Source organism: Chiloscyllium punctatum, chromosome 28, assembly GCF_047496795.1.
Source record: "Chiloscyllium punctatum isolate Juve2018m chromosome 28, sChiPun1.3, whole genome shotgun sequence".
Classification (NCBI taxonomy): Eukaryota; Metazoa; Chordata; class Chondrichthyes; order Orectolobiformes; family Hemiscylliidae; genus Chiloscyllium; species Chiloscyllium punctatum.
The window spans coordinates 36,073,483-36,095,476 of NC_092766.1; positions in this window are offsets into that span (position 1 = coordinate 36,073,483).

Consider the following 21,994-nt stretch of genomic DNA (forward strand, 5'->3'; position numbering starts at 1 on the left):
GTCCACTGTCGTTTAGCACTTTTACAAATGATATGGATGAAGGCACATCAGGATGGTTTATTAAATTTGCGGATGACACAGAGTTGGGTAGAGGAGTAGATATTGATGAAGAATGCTGTGAGTTACCGCGACACATAGATAAACTGCAGAGCTGTGCTGAGAGTTGGCAAATGGAGTTTAATGCTCAAAAACGTTTGGTGACTCACTTTGGCAGGAGCAACAGGAATAGAAAGTTTTGGTCTTCTGGTAAGCTAATTGGAAGGATAGATGAGGAGTGAGATCTCGGTGTCCAGGTGCATAGATTCTTGAAAGTTGCCACGCAGGTTGACAGGGTTGTTAAGAAGCTGTGTTAGATTTTACTGATAGTGGGATTGAGTTTTGGAACCATGAGATCAACCTGCAGCTGTACAAACTCTGTGCCGCCACATTTGGAGTATTGCGTGTAGTTTTTGTCACCGCATTAGAGGAAGAATTCGGAATATTTGGAAAGGGGTCAGAGGAAATTTACTGGGATGCTATCTTGAATGGAGGGACGGTGTTATGAGGAAAGGCTGAGGGACTTGAGGCTGCTTTAGTTAGTGTAAAGTAGGTTAAGATGTGACTCAACTGAAACATATAAGTTAATCAGAGGTTTGGATAGATTGGACATTTAAAGTGTCTCTCCTCGGATGGGGACATAGTTTGAAATTGTAGTGTGTGATAAATACACACACACACACACACACATACACGTACACACATACATGCAGACACAAAAACAATGAGAATGCCTATAATGTTCGGATAATTAATTATTGATTTCATTCATTCAATGCATCTCCCCGGTGGCTCGGAGTTGTCTGTTAAGTCTGTTCCCCATTCAGGAGATTAGGCAACAGCAAAACGCGCGCAAAACCCGCACGCCGCCCCTGACCAAACCAAAAACGTTGCTCCAGCCCACCCCCAAATCCCGTCCAACACCAACCCCGCCGCTCTGATTATCCAACAACACCGCCACTCGCTCGCCCCCAACATCATCCCCAGGACTACTCACAACACCGCCCCCTGCCCGTCCCCAAACCCATCCAACACCACCTCCTGACCGCCACTAGCACCGCCCACTACCCGCCCAACAAACCCTTTCAACACCGCCCATTGCCAGCACGCCAAACCGGTCAAAGACCACGCCCCCGTGCCCAACATCGACCCCCATCCGACCCTCAGCGCGTTCTCCAATCCTGTCCAACACCGTTGCCTTCCCGCCCCTAACATCGCACCTCAATACAATCTGGTGTGCTTCTGCTCATTTCTCCTCTGCGCTAAACTGTCGTGGTCTGCAGTTTAATTGTAGGAATCTATAATTCAGATAATACTGCTAGCAAATACAATCTGATTCCTTTTCTGCCCCCCCCCCCCCCCGCTGTGTGCGCGTGTGTGTAAAGCATATTTGCCTGCTATCTCTGCTACTCTTTCTCTTCTGAGCGTTATGTTTATTCACACGAATTTTTCTCATCTCTGGAAGTTATTTTTTCCAAATTCTTTCAGCAGAATAACCTCTCTTTCACCCTCACACGTCTGTGTATTTTTAACGCATGCGCCCATCTATCACATTATAATGCTTAACTCCTTGGAACTCAACATGAGCCCCACCTGGTTCCATCTTTATGTTTTTGAACCGCCGTCTCTGCTCCTGCTACCAATTCATAAGCACTGAAGATGGTCTGTTTGACCTCTGCATAATGTATTGACTACTAAACTGACAGTGCTGCACATACTTCACTTGACCTGCCCACCAGCTTAGTCTGAACCAATATTACTCACTACTTCTCTGACAACTCCATTGTGTTAGCCACTTTTTCAAATGAAATGAAGAAGGCTACGACATTTTTCTCGTTGAAATATGCAAATGTTCTAATTTCTTCTATGTATTCTTACCTTCTCTTTCGATCTCCATCCTGTTAATTTGACATTACAGACTAATTCCCAACTTCTGTAGTTGAACTTTTCCTTCTATTTCATTGTCCTCTCTCTCTTTCTGTTCTTCTCTTTCTTTCTGTAGCGTTCTTTGTCTTCTAAGTCGAGTTGCCACATTTGCATTTAAGTTTTTTCTAACTCTGATATATGTCTGATTCTCTGTTACACTGAAGTGCTTGATCAAGTCCATTACAAGTTTAGCCTTCCTTTTGTCGGCTGTTGAGACCCAATTCTATACTCTGCACTAATTCTAACAGTGTGCTCGTCCTCTGCTTTTCTAAACTTTCTTGGCAAATTTGGGAAGCACCTTCAAACCCCAGGACCTCTTAAGCAAAGTCCAGAGCCATTTCTCTCGCTTTTAATTTAATCAACCAGAAGTAACTCAAACTAAACAGTGTTTTTCAACTAAGGTTTACTCAAATATTTAAGACACTAATTGCCAAGTGTTGGAATATGCTGGGACCTTTCCTACCACAAATCTGTTCTAATTTGCTCCAATACTGATTTGCACATCCAAAATACATGTTACGAAGCTGATGTCGAACCCCTCTGTTAAATTAAAACCAGTCAACGAGAAAAGCTCACCACGCCTCATCATCTGGTGAAACAGGAGTAACAGAGAACATCCAAATTCCAGGATTTTAAGAAAAATATTATTTTCTGTACTCGAATAGTGAACACGAAACAACAACGTTTCACAAAATCAAGACTTATTTTTCCTAACTACTTACGATCTGACGCCAAGTCAATAAAAATACATGCTGCGCCAATGACTGACTTATTAATATTTACATTCACCTAATTTCAACACCACGCAGTCTCTGTCTCCTCCCCTGTTTTCAACCATCCGGTTGCTTTTGTCCCTGGGTCCACTTTCTTCTTTTTAACTGCAAGTACGTTTTACATGAAAAGTTATTTTTAATAGAGAGTGTTTTGTACTTTCCTTGAGACCAAGACTTTCGATGGTCAGATAATCCACCGGCTTTACAACACTTGTTCCGCTGATCGATGACATTTGCTCTCCCTCTTATTTTCAAAATACCGGATTTATATTCTCCCTATGACACATTGAATTCATAATACTTGATTGGTTTCCAGGTGTGTAAATGATAAAATTCTGCTTCCAATGGATTCAGGTATCATGGATATGATTAAAACAAACGACAAAACTCAGTAATCCATTTGGCAGCTAATTGTGATCTCTGGAACAGCCCGACCTTCAGCACGCAGTTGTGGCTGTACTTTGAATTGAGTAAAAAAGTCGACAGTGTAACAGGTCAGCATTGACACGTTTGCGTACTTAAGACTTAATCACTCATCTCGTCTGCATGTATTTTTGTTGACTCATGATCAAGGACATGCAGGCATTTTCGGACAATGGCATTTCCCAACCTCGCAACAACTAATCAGTACAAAATAAGATCTCTGATATTTGTTCATCACATCCAAATCATGTGTCTATATTGCAAATTGACCTGGGCCAAACACTGACACTTTTGATCACCCGAGAATAACGGTCTCCAGTCCAGTAACGGGCACTGCTCTCTGTATTGTGTCTGCTACCAAATTAACAATGCATTTGTATATCTCCTGTACACATGAACTTCCGGACAACTACTATTTAAGACGTCAAAGCTATTCTGCAAATTCATTTACACTGCTGCTACTGGGTCTCATTTGTGAACGCCTCAACAAGTACGAATTCCACAGTTTTCGTAATGGTGATTCGATTTCCTGAAGCTCAACTGACTCTGCCAAGTCATGTCATGATTCCACCCCACCTTCCCCGTGTCAAATTATCGCATTCCAAATAACAGATTACAATATTTTCCTCAGCACAGACATCAAGTTGTCCAGTATTTAAACTTGATTTATTATCCATCCATGTCCAATACTGATATACAAGCTACGAGCCTAGGTGGGATTGAGGTTCACAAGGAAGAGGTATTAGAAATCCTGCAGAATGTGAAAGTAGATAAATTCTCTGGGCCGGATGGGATTTATCCTACGATCCTCTGTGAAGCCATAATGAAATTGCCGAGCCTCTTGAAATGAACTCTAAATCGCCATTGTCCACAGGAAATGTGCCGGAAATCTGAAGGATAGCAAAGGTGGGTTCGTTGTTCAAGAAGGGGAGTCGAGACAACTCTGGTAATTATAGAACTGTGAGCCTTACTTCAGTTGTTGGTAAAGCGTTGGAAAAAGTTATAAGAGATAGGATTTAAAATAATCTAGAAAAGAGTAATTTGATTAGGGATAGTCAGCACGGTTTTGTGAAGGGTAGGTCGAGCGTCACAAACCTTATTGAATTCTTTGCGAAGGTGACCAAACATGTAGATGAGAGTAAACCCGGTTGATGTGGTATATATGGATTTCAGCAAGGAAGTCGCTAAGGATCCCCACAGTAGGCTATTGTTCAAAATGTGGACTAATGGGTTGTGGGAGATATAGCAGTTTAGATCAGTAATTGGCTTGCTGCAAGATGACAGACTGTGGTGGTTGATTGAAAATGTTTATCCTGGAGTCCACGTACGAAGAGTGTATCACAAGGGTCAGTGTTGGGTCCACTGCTGTTTGTCATTTTTTATGAACGATCTGGATGAGGGCGCAAAGGAGTGGGTTTGTAAATTTGCAGACGACACTAACGTTGGTGCAGCTGTGGATAGTGACGAAGTATGTTGTAGGTTACAGAAAGACATAGATAATTTGCAGAGCTGGGCTGAGAGGTGACCAATGCGGACAAGTGTGAGGTGATTCACTTTGGTCTGATTTACCGGAATACAAAATACTGGGCTAATGGTAAGATTCTTGGTAGTGTAGATGAGGAGAGGGATCTCGGTATCCAGGTACACAGCTCCTTGAAAGTTGGCACCAGGTTGACAGTGTTATTAAGAAGGCATATAGTATTTTAGCACTTATTAATAGAGGGATCGAGTTCCAGAACCAAGAGCTTATGGTGCATCTGTACAAATCTCTGGTATGGCCGCACTTGGCGCATTGTGTACAGTTCTGCTCACCGCATTACAAGAAGGATGTGGAAGCTTTGGAAAGGGTGCGAAGGAGATTTAGTAGGATGTTGCCTGGTATGGAGGGAAGGTCTTACGAGGAAAGGCTGAGAGACATGAGGTTTCCGTTTGAGTGAAGAAGGTTGAGAGGTGACTTAATAGAGATATATAAGATAATCAGAGGATTATATATGGTGGACAGGGAAAGCCTTTTTCAAAGTATGATCACAGCGAGCATGAGGGGGCATAGCTTTAAATTGAGCGGTGATAGATATGGGACAAATGTCCGAGGTAGTTTCTTTACTCAGAGAGTGGTAAAGGTAAGGAATGCTTTGCCTGCAATGGTAGTCGATTCGCCAACTTTAATTACATTTAAGTCGTCATTGGACATGCATACGGACGTACATGGAATAGTGTAGGTTAGTTGGGCTTCAGATTGGTATGATAGGTCGGCACAACATCGAAGACAGAAGGACCTGTACTACGCTATAAAGTTCTATATTCTATTACTTACCAACCTTAACTTCAATATTTGTATTAACTTCTCTGTATTACTTCTAATCTCCCACAGTTTCTCAATTTCATCAATCATTCTTTCGCATAAGCTGTCTTGAAGATTTTGTGTTTCTTCATCTGGAGAGACATAGATAATATATTCCCCTCAGCGGAGGTGGAGGGGGTGTGTGCTTGTCCATAGATTGCCTCCATCACTTAGTGCACATGAGAGTTGATGAACTTGGCACCAACTCTGCTTGGAAACTTCCAGAATCAACACAGTTCAATGAAACTGTCACTTCATGGTCACTGGGAGCACAGTGCTGGGTCAACATTTGGGTTACAGTTTATGCTGACAGAGATGACATAAAACTGCGACCACCCCATTTTGAAATCAAACTGAATTTACAATTTACACCTGGCATAGGCCAAGTGAGACACACGACTATGTTTTTGATCAAATTATTTGTATTTGGAAGACAGTCTAGAAGATAACCGCAACCGGAAAGGTGTGGATGACAGTTTATTCAGAAACAGCCCTGAGACAGAAGTGAAGACTGGGGATGGGTAGCCGTGGCAATGGACAGATTTGTTAATGGATGGATCATTGAGGTATAAGTTAGCTCAGGACCGAATGCGGTTGTCTGGGTTCTGAACACTTTTATTCCTCCTCTGATGTTTGTAAGTGATTGGTATGAAAATCATGTAATAGGTATGGAGCTTGTGATTGAAAGTGAATACAATAATTTATATTTTTGATAAACATAGACAATAGAAATAATGATGGTGTTCACAATGGTTTACAGAATTAATAATTAGGCAGAAATAGAATTACCATGAACACCAGCAATCGCGAGGATTGGATAGCAAACTGCCAGAACAATCATCACGACATATTCTATCTGCTACGGTAACCATATCCAATCCTGAGAAAGCAGGTAAAAACCATAGAATAAACTATTGTCCATTGTTGGCACAACTCCAGCCTAATGTTCTCAGATTCTAATCCAACGCTCCAGCCTAATGTTCTCAGATTCTAATCCAACGCTAAAACAACCCATTCGAATATTCTCAGATTCCAATCCACTGTTGTAACATTCCAACGTAAAGTTCTCAAATTATGATCCATTATTGGGACATTACAGTCCATTGTTCTCAGATTATAATCTATTGTCCGAACATTCCAGTGTGTAGTTCACAGATTCTGATTAGTTGTTCGAACACTCTTGTCCAATGTTCTCTTGTTCTGATCCATTCTTGGAACATTCTCATCTTATGCTCACTGATTGCGCAAATCTCACATGTATATGTAGCTTGAAGAGAGCAATTCTGTGGACCATCTGTGTTTGTTGGTGCTCTTTGCTGCTCTTACTGACTAATCAACATGTCCTGTTTTATATGTCGAAACGTCTGATCGGCTCATTGATTTGATATAATCAAAACATTAGCATTCAAATTCGATTCGATTTTGGTATCTTGTGACATAGTTCAAACTGATTAACCAAATGCGAATTTGTTATGTAACATAGTAACTAAGCTTCAGCTATTTGTTTCACAGTCAACTATTACAGTTTTAAATTGGTTGGCACATTATGTGCTTGTCCAATTGTTGCCAGCTTTCACTTTCTCTGAAAGGTACAGTGCACACCTACAACACTTTTAATGCAAGAAAAATACCTTGCATGGGTGGAATGTTGACGTAGCCTGCTAATGATCTTATTCCTCATGTCCAATTACTCTTTTAATGTAAAGGAGGAGGCACAGGACCTGCATATCCGAGATGGAGTGGGAGGGGCTTTTGAAGCCTTCAGTCACGCAGCAGTGGGGTGTGTGGGTGAGGGTTTCCCATATATGTTCTCTGAAACGATCCTTAAGAATCTGTCCTGTCTCCCCGATGGAGAGGAGACCACACCGGGTGAAAGAATGCAGTGGATGACATTGGTAGAGGTAGTGGTGAATTTCTGATGGATGTGTAAGGATCCCGTGGGGACTTGGAGGGAGGTGAGAAAAGCGGTGTGAGCGCAGGTTTTGCACTTCCTTCAGTGGCAGAGAAATGTGACAGGTTTGGGCTGTGGGCTGGTGGGGGTGGTGGACCTCACGAGTGATTCGCCGAAGGTCTTTTCGCAACACTGATAGGGGTAGGGAGGAAAATATATCTTTGGTGGTGGGGTCCGTTTGGAAGTTGCAGAAATGGCAGAGGATGACGCATTGTTCGCGAGGTTTGGTAGAGTGGAAGGTGTGAACTAGGGAGTTTTGTTCTTTGCTGCGTTGTGAGGGGTCGGTTTCAACGGCAGTGGTGCGTTAAGTGGAAGCAATGCAACGGAGGGCATGGTAATCCATTAGGAATGGAAGATGATTACGTGGAATAAGGAGGCTGACTGCACATTCTGAGGTCGAATTCGACATCCTGGGAATGGATGCAGTGGAGCTGGAGGATTAGGAGTTAGGAATGGCGTTTTTATAGGAGATAAGAAGGGAGGAGATGTAGTGTTGGTAGCTTTGGGAGTCAGTGGGCTTGTAGTATATGCAGTGTGGATGTTCGTTGCCAGAGACGGTGATGGAGAGGTCCAGGATTGGGGTGGGGAGGTGTCCAAGACGGTCCAGATAAATTTGAGGTCGGGGTCGAATGTCTTGGCAAGGTTGATGAGCTATTCACCCTCCTTGTGGGAGCAAGAGGCAGTACCGACAAAGTCATCAAGGTAGCAGAGTAACGGTTGAATATGCGACCGGTGTAACTGTGCAAGATGCACTGCAGAGAAGAGTTAGGTGGGACACTTTCGCAGGCTGAGACAATGGGTCGACCGGTCAGTCAAATTTGTAAATCTTCAGTATAAAGTAGAATCGGGCGATGCGAGAATCATAAACAATGATTTTGGAGGCTGTTGATAGGAAATCCTCAGAGGTGATGAGGTTGCAGATGGTATGAGTTGATGATTTAGTGATGAGAGGTGAGGTCGTGATCAAGGGGGCAGTAGGAGGAATAGATGTGAGAGTTCGCGCCAGGCTTCAGCAGTGTCCAGGTCAGTGTGCCAGACTGCTATTGCAATACCTTGTTTGCAGGTTTGATGGTGGCGTTGGGGTTGGAGCAGAGGGAGTAGAGCAGATGTTGGAGTGGGTGAGGTAGTATGACACGTTGAGGCGGTCAATGTCACAGCAGCACATTGAAGTGAAGAGGTCAAAACTGGGTAGCAGTCCAGCACGGGATGTACAGGTGGATGTGGTGTGTCGGAGGCGGGCGAAGTGATTGTCGTTGGTTGAGCGGGTGTCCTGGTTAAAACAGTAGGCACAGGGGCAGAGGTGGTGGAAGAAACGTTCAAGATTGCAGCGTGTGTCGAAACCATTTAGCTGGGATCGTAAAGGGATTAATGTGAGGTCTTTTCTGAAGACCAAACATTCGTCCTCATTGTGGGGTAGGCCTGGGTTGGGAGCTTGGACCCGCAGTGGGGCTGGACTTCGAGATGTGATGGGAGTTTGGAACTGGAATCTGGCAGTAGTTGGAGGTGGGGATGGAGACAGTTGCTTGAGTGGGTGCGGTTATAGCGTCGGTAGTGACGTCACCAAGGGAAGTGACGCTCACAAACGTGGCGGAAGCTGTGTTTCTGGCTGTGGTTACAAGGGCGGAAGTGACGTCTTGTTAGGAAAGGCAATAATTGCTGGGTGATTTTGGCTGATGTAACTGGCAGGTGATGTGACGTCAACGATAGAGACAACTAGCAGGGCGGTGGTTACTGGTACTCTCTGTTGTTGACGTCACGCGCTGCTGGGTATGTCAGCAGCCGGCTACCCACGAGTAATGTTGCCTTCCTGTTCATGACGCTTCCTCTGCCTCTGTCAACACAGCCACAATCACCATTTCCGCTCGTGATGTCACCACTGACCCAACAATTATGTCTTCTCAAGCAACTGTCTCCTCCCCCAACAATCTCCATATACGAGAAAGCATACTCCGCCACTTATGTCAACTCCAAGTGCATCCCACCACCAGAGACATATTTCCATCCCCACTCCTACCAGAATTCCTTAAAAGTCTGCTTGATTCCATTGTCAGGTCAACAATCCCCAACAATCCACACTGCACTCCTGGCAACTTTCCCTACCTCTTATGAAGTTCACAACCTGCGCTCACACCACTCCCCTCACCTCTGTCCAAGGCCCCACGGGATTCTACCACATCCATCAGGAATTCACTTGTATGTATACCAATATCATCTACTGGGTCGTTTGCACCTCATGTGGTTTCCTCAATTTCTGGGAGGCAGGACACATTGCAGATCATTTCAGAGAACCTCTCTGGAACATCCGGGCCCACATACCCAACCACACCATGGCTGAAGCCTTCAACTCTTCCTCCCACTCCATCAAAGATATGCACGTCCTGGAGGTCCTTCACTGCTAAAGCAATTCTACCCGACGCTGGAGGAGAAGAGCCTCATATTCGGGCTTGGGACCCTGCAACCACAGCGGATGAATGTGGATTTCAACAGTTTCCTCATTTGCCCACCAGTCACATTATCCCGGTCCCATGTCTTTAACTCAGAAACAATCTCCTAAAATGTCCATCACTGTTCCCATCTATCTGCTCCAGACTCCTCTCCAACCGATCACCTTCTCTCTGACCTTCATCGACCCAGCGCTTTCACAGCTACATTCCCCCTCAACCCACTCCTCCCAGTTATGTCTCATCCCCCACCCCACAAGTCTCATTCGTGATGAAGTGCTTCTGCCTGAAACATCGTTTCGCCTCCTACTCAGATGCTTTCTGACTTGCTCTGCTCCCACCAGCATCTCACTCTGGACTCAGCACCCTTCAGCACCTCCACTCGACTGAACATTCAAGGCAATGTGAACCTACACCTCCCGGTCTCTCATTTCGGGAACACCTTCCAGAGCGCTACTATTAACTGTATACGTCCCGACCTATTCTGCCGTATCAAAATGCAGCACCTCACACTTATCCAAACTTCACCTAATATTCGTTGGCCCATTGGCCTGTGTGATCAAGGTAATGTGGGATAACAAAAATGTGGCAGTAATTGATAAATTCCAGGAAGTGCCAGCTGGACTGGATAGAATCTTTGCCATATATATATTGTATTTGGACTTCCAGAATGCATTCAACAAGTTACCTCACAAAAGTTTAAGTTAAAAGTTAAAAACCAGTCGAGTCCGCGAAGGAGCGATATAAAAGTAAAGAGAGAGAAAGTAAATCACTTGATGAAAGTAGTGAGGAATATCGTTGCTGGACTATAAAGCCAGAAACCCAGACAGTTTTCTGTGGATTTGTTAGCGTATGTTGGAATTTGGGCTCAATTAAAAACTAAAATCTGGAACTCAAAGTCTAATGATGACAACTACACCATTGTGGATTGACGACATGAAAAAATCCATCTGGTTCACCGATATCTTTTAAGGAAGGAAACTACCTTTCTCTCTTGGACTGGCCAACATTGATACCATACCCATAGCAGTGGTTGATGTTTAACTGCCCGCTGGATCGTAAGGGCTGGGTAACAAATACTGGCCAGTGACACCATCAATGGGTGTCTGAATAAGATTTAATAGGGGGTGCTCCACATAGAAAGGCGGAAGTGAGTATGGACTCTTCCAAGTGGAGGCAGTTATGGGGAACAAAGCCTTGATGACATTATATTGGCATAGAAAGAGAATTGACTACTGGACATCAAGAAGAGTGTAGGGCCAAGTAGTTCTTTTTCAGGATATATATCTCCTTGGAGGAAGAAAGCCAATGTCCTCGAAATTGACAGATATTAACAAAGGGTAAAGGCAATTTGCGAGAGGAATAAACTCAGTTCAGAAAGATATTGATAGGTTACATATTGGAGCAAAAAGCTGTCAAATGGGGTGTAATGTGGGAAAACAAGAAGTTGCTCATTTTGGAAGGCAGAACAGAATAAAGGATTGCAATTTAAACGGAGATAAACTGCAGAAACTTACAAACCAATGTCTTTGAAATGGAACACACACAAAAACTTGCAATTCAGACTGAACAGTTTGCTAAGACGGCTCATGGAACTGGACTCTCTTTTCAAAAGGTTTGAAGTTTTAGAGTCAAGACGTTTAACTCTAACTATATAAGGTCCTCGTCATTGCACACCTGGAGCACAGTGAGTAATTTAAATAGAACATAGAACAGTGCAGCATAGTCCCAGCCCTTCAGCTCTTGATGTTGCCATGGTCTTTTGTCCAACTAGAACATGAGACGAGCCTACTTATCTTTCTTTGTACTATCTTCCATGTGCCTATCAAAGAGTCAATTAAATGTCCACTAAGGTATCTGACTCGACTACCACTGCCCGCCATGCATTCCACTCACAATGATGCGTGTAAAGAACCAACCTCTGACATCTCCCCTCAATCTTCCTCCCATCAACTTAAAATTATGTCCCCTCGTTATGAGCATTTCTACCTTGGGAAAAATAAAGTCTATCAACTCTATCCATGTCTCTCAATGTCTTGTCCACCTCTATCAAGTCAACTCTCATCCTTCTTCGCTCAAATGAGAAAGGCCCTCGCTCCTTCAAACATTTTTTTAAAAGACATGACCTCCACTCCAGGCAGTATTCTCGTAAGTCTGCTCTGCACCTTCGATAAAGCTTCCACAAATTTCCTGTAATGAGGCAAACAAAACTGAGCACCATTTTCTTAATGTGGTCTAACCAAGGTGCTGCAGAACTATCTCATCTGTCTATCTTACTTCACAACTGTTCAACTCCACCCCCCGTTTCGACCTATCATCACTACTCCCACCTCAGCTACCTTCACCCCAGCCACTCCCTCCCCGATTCTTTCCTGATGAAGGGTTTTTTTTCCCCAAAACGTCGGTTCCACTACTCCTCGGATGCTGCTTAACCTGCTGTGCTTTTCAGCGCTGTACTGTTGACTAAACACAAAGACATTATGCTCTTCAGGAATATCAGGCCTATGACTAGTATACTGCCGGTATTTGAGGATGGTGATGACACTGATAGGAATGAGGAATGGGGACTTTATTCCAGAATACACAATAAGCCGTTAAGGTCACCTAATTGCCCCAGCACGCCCCCTCATTAGAAACAATTCCTTCTTTTGAAATTAAAGCGTTCAGTCTTCAAGGCTGATATGATGGGAATAAGCGGGCTGAACTATCCTAAAGCAGCCGCCATCCGCGGAATCAGAGCAAACAGAGCGAGATACTAAGTGCATGATCAAAATGGCCCAATTTTCTCAATATTTCCAAAGGATGATACATTCGTCAAGTCAGCAGAGTTCTGGGAGTGGCCGGAAGATGAATGGTTTGTGTTATTAAACTGAAATAAGTGGTCCCTCTCTGAGGGAGGTGTTATACAGCCCACATTTGGAAAATAATCGATAAGCTGATTCACTTTTGTTTTACCCGACACTTCTTCTTCGTGCTGTCACTGACATGATCCAGACAAACAATATGAACTCGTCCAGGAATTTCCAGTCGCAAATGCGGTGGACAATGATTCACTATTGTGATGGCCAGAACTAGACTGAACCACGGACGCGACTGACAGGTAAAAGTGATTATATCCAGTACCCTCGCGATCCTGCAGGACGTCGACTGTGTGGTAGACGTTTGATTGGGAACAAGGTATCCACTGGGCCTGGAAGGAATCTCCGATGACAACCCAGTGAGCACTGCTGAGTAACCCTTTCACAACGGGACCCTCGACATGGGGACAGTCAGGCCTCAGTACTGCATATTTAAGACTGGGGACAAATCAGCTATAACTCCTGGGGACGAAGGACGTGCCTTTGCTTTAACTGTGCAAATATAACCACTGTGGGGGCAATGCGTCCTGAATATATACTTGGAGATAACCTGGTGATCGGTATGCTTACATGCGAGCAAGGAGAAATTCTGTGAATATACACTGGCTGTCGTGAAATATTTGATGTGACCCACTATAACGGAGACTTGTGGAAACTCCGTGAATTTAACCTCCAAGTGACATCCTTTTAGTAATCCTGGTTTGACCAACCAGCCTGGCGGATATTAAAATCTTCGATACACGCTGAAGTAACTGATGCAGTCTCGAAAGGAAATGAGCGGGTTGTCTCTGCGGCCAAGCAGGCAACATTAAACTCTAATCTTTTCACCCCATTGGTTGTCGAGCAAAACCCGGTTAGAGACAAGATAAGGACGGGCAATTCAGATCTATGTAAGGTACAGTAATCACAGTGGAAGCCCCTGCTGAATTTCACAACTTATGGTTTCAAATCGGGTTATCCTTCGATTCTCAAACCATAATATGGGTGGGCACTGCTGGAAATGTTGTGTTCCTTATTCGCTGATGCCTGTTTTAGTTGATCTCCCCACTCACGTGCAAGAGGAGTGAATAGTCACTACTTCTTTACAAACTTCGTGGCACCTAGATGTTCACAAAGCGGCTGAGTAAAGAGCTGAAGAATGACTGATTTGTCGGAAAAGAAAAGACAAATGCTCTAAAGGGAATTCTGTGCTTTTGTTGAACCAGTTCCTTGCGTCCTGGGACTTTTACTCGTCTCCAACTTGCACTGACAGAATTACATTGCGTACATTTTTATGAGTGTAGTTTAATAATAGCAGATGTTTGAGTAGATAAAACAAAACAATCCTAACGACTGACGACGCAGCGACAATAATGTTGAACAATTAGGAATTACCTGCATCTGTATCTGTATCTGCATCTGCACTTCAAAGTTTATTTTCACATGTACGCCAAGCCAAAAAATTAGGAACGGAACCAATTGGAGCCTTGGTGAAAAGGTCTGTGCCTTGACGTGCTGGTCATCTCTACTTCAGGCAAGGTCCATTGGAGGCCCAAAAGAACGCACACGATGCAATGCAAAAGAGTGTGAAACCCTGGAGGAAAAGCAGAAGGTTCTGAAGAGATACCGGTTCAGCCTCCTTCCGTGAATGGCTCAGCCTGATCTCTCTGCCTTTCAAGACATTCTTTATTTTCTTTCCTTCACTAGCTATGATCAATTGGGACACAATAGATAACCTGATAACCTCCAAGAACAGGAGTCACATACCGATCCAAATTCGCACCATTGAGCTAGTATCGGATTTGAGCAACTTGCAGCTTTCCCTTGCATTTGAAACTTCTGGACGAGAAATCGAAGTAAATCTACACACAATCCCATGTTTGGTTCAGTTCACTGTTGTCGCTCAGCTCTCCAGCGCACTCGCAGGTGCCTCGATTTCCCCTTCCTGATGAAACTCTCGATGATGATTCCCAGTCCATGCAGCCTTCTGCCCCTTTCCTTTCTGAACCTGAGGATGATCTATCCGATCTCTAACCTCCACCCCTGAAAGTCACCCAGCTCTGAGTATAGACCTCATTTTGCTGACACCTCCAATCTGTTCGGCCCAAAAAAATGCTGTGAGTTTATGGAAGAACGTTTTACCAGATTTGATACAACATGTCTGTGGAAGCCATTTGTCACAAAACAAACTTTGCAGAAACACTGCTTACCCTGCTGACGGAAACTGAGCTATTTTATTGGATTTAGTTCAAACCCAATTTTCATGGAAACAGCCTTCTCAACCTCTTCTGAACACTCCACAACCTAAAATATCCTCAATATAACACGGTAACCAAAACATGACATAGTTCTCCAGGAGATGCCTCACCATTGTCTTTCCAACCTTAACACATGATGTCCCAATTACTATGACCGAAGATCTGAGCAATTACAGCAAGCAGGCCAAATGCCTTCTTAACTTTTTTAAATGCTCTTGCGATTCGTGAGACTTGGTTGACAAAAGGGTATTTTTGGCAACTAAATATCCTCAGATATCAATGCTTCGGGCGGGAAGAAAAGGGAGGTAAACGGGATGGAGAAGCATATGTAAACGGATAATGACATGATGTCGGAGCAACAGCGTGGTGGCGATAGGAGATCTTAGTTTTCCAAATTGATTGGTATTTACGTAGCGGTGGAGGTATGGATGGAGATGAAGTTGTACGGAGCATCCAGTACTGGTTTCTATCGTAGTATGTAACTAGTCCAACCTGCGAAGGGGCTGCAATGAACCTGGTTTTGAGGAAGGAGTCTGGCCAGGTGTTTGAAGTTTCAGTAGGGAATTACTTTGGAAATATTGGTCACAATACCGTAAGATTTACAATACTTATGGACAAAGACCAGTGTGGACCAAAAGGAAGCTGCTAAATTAGGAGATATCGAATAATACAAAAACTTGGGATGAAATGGAGAAGATAGATTGGGAGCAGCCGTTTGAAGGTAATTCCAAATTTGATATCTGAGAGGTCTTTTCAAGAGAGGTTGATTCGAGTTCAGGAGAGATACGTTACTGTGAAAGTGTGGGATAGAAATGACAAGATCAGGGAACAATGAATGATAGGTGATTTTTTTGCGTTGGCTAAGAGGAAAAAGGAAGCGTGCACAGGGTTTAGGCGACTGGAGACAGACGGAGGTTTGTAAAATATCGGGAATGCATGACCAACCTGAAACGATGAATTAAGAAGGCTAAATGGACATGCATGGTTATGGAAAATCTCAATCCTTTTTACTCATGATGAAGGAAAAAGGATGCAACTAGAGTAAGGATTGGCTCAACAAGGGGAAAGCAAAATTGTTATATTTGAAGTCAGTGGAAATGCATGTGATTCTTAATGAGTACATTGCATCGGTACTCACCGGGGAGAGGGGAATGAAAGTTGTAAAGGTTAGGAATAGATTTTAATTACTCTCGGGCAAGTCGGCATAAGGACGGAGGAAATGTTGGTATTCTGAAAGGCATGAAGGTGGAAAAATGCGGAGGTCCGGATGGGATATATCGCAGGTCAATGACAGACCAAATAAAGGAAATAGCTGGATTTTTTACATATACTTTTCCAGCATTCTTTAACAGGGCTGTGGTCCGAAGAACTGGAGAATTGATAATATTGCCCCTTGTTAAAGAAGGAGACAGGAATGATCAGGGAATTATTAACCGGTGAGTCTGACGTCAGTGGGAGGGAAGCTTCTGGCTGAGATACTGAAGGATAAGATCTATTACCATTTGGAGGAAAATAGGCTTACCAAAATAGGCTTACCAATAGTCTTACGAAAATAATAGAATTCTTTGAGAAAGTGACAAAGTTGATGTCGAGGGAAGGTTTGTAAATGTCATGTACGTGGACTTCAGTGTGGCGTTTGATGTCATTCCCTGGTGGACAAGGGCAATTCGCATGGGGTCAAGCGTGTCATAGCTCAATGGATAGAGAGGTGGCTTGGCAACATGAAACAGAAACGAATAGTGGAATCGAGTTACTCAAAATGGAGAACTGTGACTAATAATGTCCTACAGGGTTTGGTGCGGGTACCACTTTTTTATGTATATACATTTTTTTGGAGAAAGATATACGTTGCCTGACTAGCAAGTTCCCATATGACATTAAAACTGAGGGAGTAACAGATAGCGAAGAGGTATTTCAAAGAACACAGGAGAAAGCGAGGACTGCAGGTGCTGCAGGTCTGCGTCGTGATTGTGTTGCTGGGGAAGCAAGGCAGTTCATGCAGCATTCGAGGCGCAGGGGAATCTATGTTTCCAGCAGTAGAATTTTATCAGGAATGAGGCTTCTGGGCCAGGTGCTGAGAGATGAAATTGGGAGGGTGGTATTGGGGACAAGGTAGCTGAGAAAGGGATAGGGGGATGAAGGTGAGGGAGAAGGCGGTTGGTCAGAGCAGGACTTGGTGGGTAGATGAGGAGGGCGGTGCCGCATGGGCCGCTTTGGACTCGGATAAAGTGGGGGCGTGGGGAAATGAGGAAGCTGTTGAAATCCATATTTAGCTCGTGTGGTTGCAGGTTCACAAGGCGGAATATGAGGTTTTCCTCCTCCAGGCGTCAGTTGGTGTCGGTCTGGCAGTGGAGGAGGCCCAGGACCTGTGTTCCTTGTTGGAGTGGGAGGGGGTGTTGAAATGTTCAGCCACGGGGTGGTGGGGTTGGTGGGTGTGAGTGCCCCAGAGAAATTCTCTGAAACGATCTGCAAGAAGGCATCCTTTCTCCCTGATGTACAGGAGAGCACATCGGATGCAACGCTTGCTGCAGATGACATTGGTAGAGATAGAGATAAATTTCTGACAGAGGTGACCGGATCACTGTGCTGCGTTTGGATTGAGGTGAGACGAGTGGCATGGGCTCAAGTTTTCCAATACCTGCAGTGGGAGGGCAAGGTGGCAGAAGTAGTGCACGCGCTGGTGGGGGGTGTGGACGTGACAAGAGAGTTGCGGAGGGGAAAGTCTCTTTGGGACGCTGATTGGAACAACCAGGAACATATATCTTTGGTGGAAGGGTCCGTTTGGAGGTGTAGGAAGTCACGGAGTGTGATGCAATGGATGTGGAGGTTGATGGTGTGGAAGATGAGAACCGGGGATTCTGGCCTTGTTGCATTTGCAGGGGTGGGGTTCAATGGCAGTGGTGCCTGACGTAGAGAAGATGCATTGGAGCGCATCATTAATCCTGTGGAAATGGAAGTTACTATCTCAAAAGAAAGAGGTCATCTGGGAATTTGAGCTGTAAAATTAGTCATCTTGGGAACAGATGCGGCAGAGGCGGAGGAATTGGGAACAAGAGAGGTCGGATGGGAGGAGGTGGAACCTCGGCAGCTGTGGAAGTCCGTCGGCTTGTAATAAGAGATCGGGGTTCACCTGACCAATCTCGCCCATCACCCTCCCCTTCCTGGACCTTCCATCACCATCTCCGGCCACCAACTAACCACAAATCCATTACAAATCCACCGAGGCCCACATCTACCAAGACTACACCTCCTCCCACATTGCTTCCTGAAAAAAACGCCCCCCCCTTATTAAATATACTTAATGGCCCATCCTCGACAGTCCTTTGCAGTGAGGAATTACCACAGATTCCTTACCTTCTGAAAAAAAAATTACCCTTCGTCTCCATCTTGAAAGAGTAAGCTCTTTCTGGGATTTTATGCCCCCGGTTACATATTTTTCCCCAAGGAAACAAAGGAAGTGGCAACGTTAATTTTTCAGGGTAAGCGATGTGGATTCGTGCATTTTTGATTGGAGGTCTGTGGTCAGTCGTGATTCACAAGGATCAATGTTGCAATTGCTACGTGTTTTTTTCATTAGTAAGTCATATGAAAATTTCTGGAACCTGATTTGTAATTTTGCCCTCCACATTTGGAAAGGCATGTTCTAATTAGTAATATTTGAGGGAAATAGTGGGCAGTGAGTATATATGTTGAAGTTTTCAGCAATATGTTGATCAAATGGAATGTTGGACAGAGAAATAGAAAATTCAATTTCATCGGCAGAAGTCAAATGCAAGAGAAAATTGCACTGCAAATGACCAGACTCTAAGGAACATTCATATACAGTGGGGTTATGGATGAAAATCCACAGCTCTCCGAAAAAAAAATCAGCCAGCAGGATAGATAATAAGGAATCAGTATGGCACGCGTCCCTTCCTCGGTCACAACATCGAGTCTAGACATTTGCACGTCATGTTGTGACCTAAAAAAACTTCAAATCGGCCTCTTTTGCAATGTTGTGTGCTCTTCTCATTGCCCCACTATAGGAAGGATGTGGAGGCTTTGGTGTGGATGCAAAAGAGGTTTACTAGTGTGTTGCCTCGAAGAGAATGTGTTAATGATAAGGAGAGTTTGGACATACTTCAATGTTTTGGATGAGTGTCGAGTTAGAAGGTCGACCTTACACAGGTTTATAGAATCACAAGAGGCGTGGATAATGTGTATAGTCGGAATTTCTTTGCCAACGTGGAAATGTAACATTATAAGACGTATCAGTTTAAGATGAGAGTGACACATTTTAATCGAAATGATCGAATAAACATCTTTTTGTCTAAAGTGGGACGAGGCAACCCGTAAGGTGTTTGAAGCGGACATATTAGCAGCATTTTGAAGTGGCACTTAGATAGAAACATGAACGGGCAGAGAATAGAGTCGTATGGACCACGTGCAGGCAGATGGGATTAATTTGGAATGACATCATGGTCGTTAAAGCTATGGTGAACGAAATGGCCTATTGATGTGCTTTCCTGTTCTATATTCTACCTTCCCAGCATCCACCTTCTCAAAGCCCTTCAGAACCTTGGATCTTTCATAAAGGTTGTCGCTCATTCTTTCAAGTGTCAATGAGTTCAGCCTTAATAATTCCAACTCTTGTCATCAGAAAATCCCTTCATTCCCATGATTAGCCGAGTGAAAATTCTCTGATCCTCCTCCAATGAAAGATTATCTTTCCTTTGTGCGCTCACACTGTTCATGATATTCTAGGTATGGTCCGACGCGTACCTCAGCCTGGATTTTCTAAGCACATTTTCCAATATTTAATCAGTGACGTCTATTGTCTTGTCGACCTAAATTCTGTGTCGCAGGTTTTTAGTGCTAATTGGAACATCAGAACATGGGATAGAAGGGCATCAAGTTCAATCATTTGACACGATTCGACCAGTAAGTATGGTTATGGCTCATCTCTTTGTGCTCCCCGATGCACTATTCTGTCAATACATCATTGTTCCTCAATCACTTGTTTGTCAAAAAACAAATGAACTCAGCTTCGATAGAATTTAAATTTCCGACCAACACAAAATTTCTGGGAAGGAGCATTACCAACAGACTGAATTCGCAATTTGTGAATTTCTTCTCTGTTCTGACTCAGAGTGTCACTGTTTCATTTTCAAATTCCACTCCTCCACTGATCGCAACTGATTTTAATAGTAACCAGTTTGATGACATGGCAAATGAAAAAGGACTCAGACTGGGACAGGTTCAGTGAAAGGAACAATCAGGCAGGTTTTTATAGTCAACCACAAATATATGTGAGAACCTAAAGGAGGAGCATTGTGGATCTGTGGTCAGCATTACTGCCTCACACCACCAAGGAGTTGGGTTCATTTCCAACATCGGGCGAGCCGCTATGTAAAGTTTGCACAATCTATGAGCGTCTGTGGATTTTTCGTTCAAATGGTTCAGTTTCCTTCTGCAGTCCAAAGACATGCAGATGAGAGTGAATTGGTCATGATGTGTGAATCGGCCAGGGATGTATATCTTAGGTGGGTTACTCATGGAAAATGTAGGGTTACAAAGATAGGGTAGAGGAGCAGCTCTGGGTGAAATGCTGTTCGTTGGGTCCCTGTGGGCTCAATGGGGCGGACTGTCCTGCTTCCACACCGCCGAGTTTCTTATAGAATTACAATAAGTTTTGACTATACGAATACCCCTTGGGTAAATACCTGATCCACTCTGCTCAAGGTCTTAATGTAAGAATAAGATTACCTCTCATTACAAGAGTAAACTTTTCAAGCCTCCATAATATAAACAATTCTTCTCAGGAATACGTGTAGTGAAACATCTCTAAAATGCTTTCAATGTAACTATATATTTTCTCAGTTAAGGACACACAACAAAGTTTTACTTCACACACCGAATAGTAGGTTTACTTTAGTCTTCTCAGAGTGTTGTGAGCCTTTAGAACATTCTTCCCCACAGAGTTTTGGAGGTAGACTTATTGAATATTTAATCGCAAAGAAGTCAAGAAATATCGGGGAGTGGACATAAATGTGCAGTGTTGGATAATATGTTGACATTGGTACTAAATGTCACGGATCCACATCAGCCAGGAATATAGTGCAAAACGAAGCGGTAATATAATTTTATTTGGGGGGGGGGAGTTGGGATCCCAGGTAGCCGCAATCAAAGCACAGGCTAAATCGTGCTCTCACCCACTCCACCTACCGATTTACCCTTGTTCAGTGGAAATGACAAAACACGACAAAAGATGCAGGAATTCCCAACACCCGGGGCACCCGTCGGAAGCATCGGTTGTACCTGTAGCTGCAGCGACAATCGCCTCTGCTCATTCGATGGATCGATCCCTTACCGGCCTAGATTACAGACTTCATGAAGAGGCGTGAAATGATTGAAGCCATAAATGAAGACATGTTCAGCAGTAGGCTCGACCCAGTTGTCAGCCATGCTCCAAAGACATGAGCAGCAAACTGAAAGCCTTGAAAACAGAACGGACGAAGGCAAACGAAAAATTGAAATGGCATAGACTGAGATTGATCCCTCTGAGGAACGGATCAAAAACTCTTGAAAAACAGGCCCGTTACTTAACTGAATAACTTGACCTTAGCCACAGGGGCATGAAAGAAATCTCATCATCGGTCTGCTAGACAGGATGGAATCCCGTCATCCAGTGAGTTTTTGTTTGCGACCTGGCTGTCACCATTCCATCAATTAGATGCTGAAACAGATCAGATGAAGATTGAGACAGCTAATCGTGCTACGGCGCGCAGGCAAGCTCGACTTAGCGCCTTCGCCTTGCTCTTGTGTGATTACGAATTTACGGAAGCTTTCAACACCCAGTAGAATTTTCGGACGGGTTGACTTCACAGGAGCTTCAGGATTATGTTCTTTCAGGAATTTTCAGTGGCGGTCAGTCAAAAAGCTAGTTTATCGATGTTATCAAGAGAACTAAGGGATTCCGGGATTCAGTATTCCTTCAGGTATCGAGCGGTGCTCTATATAACTTCCAAT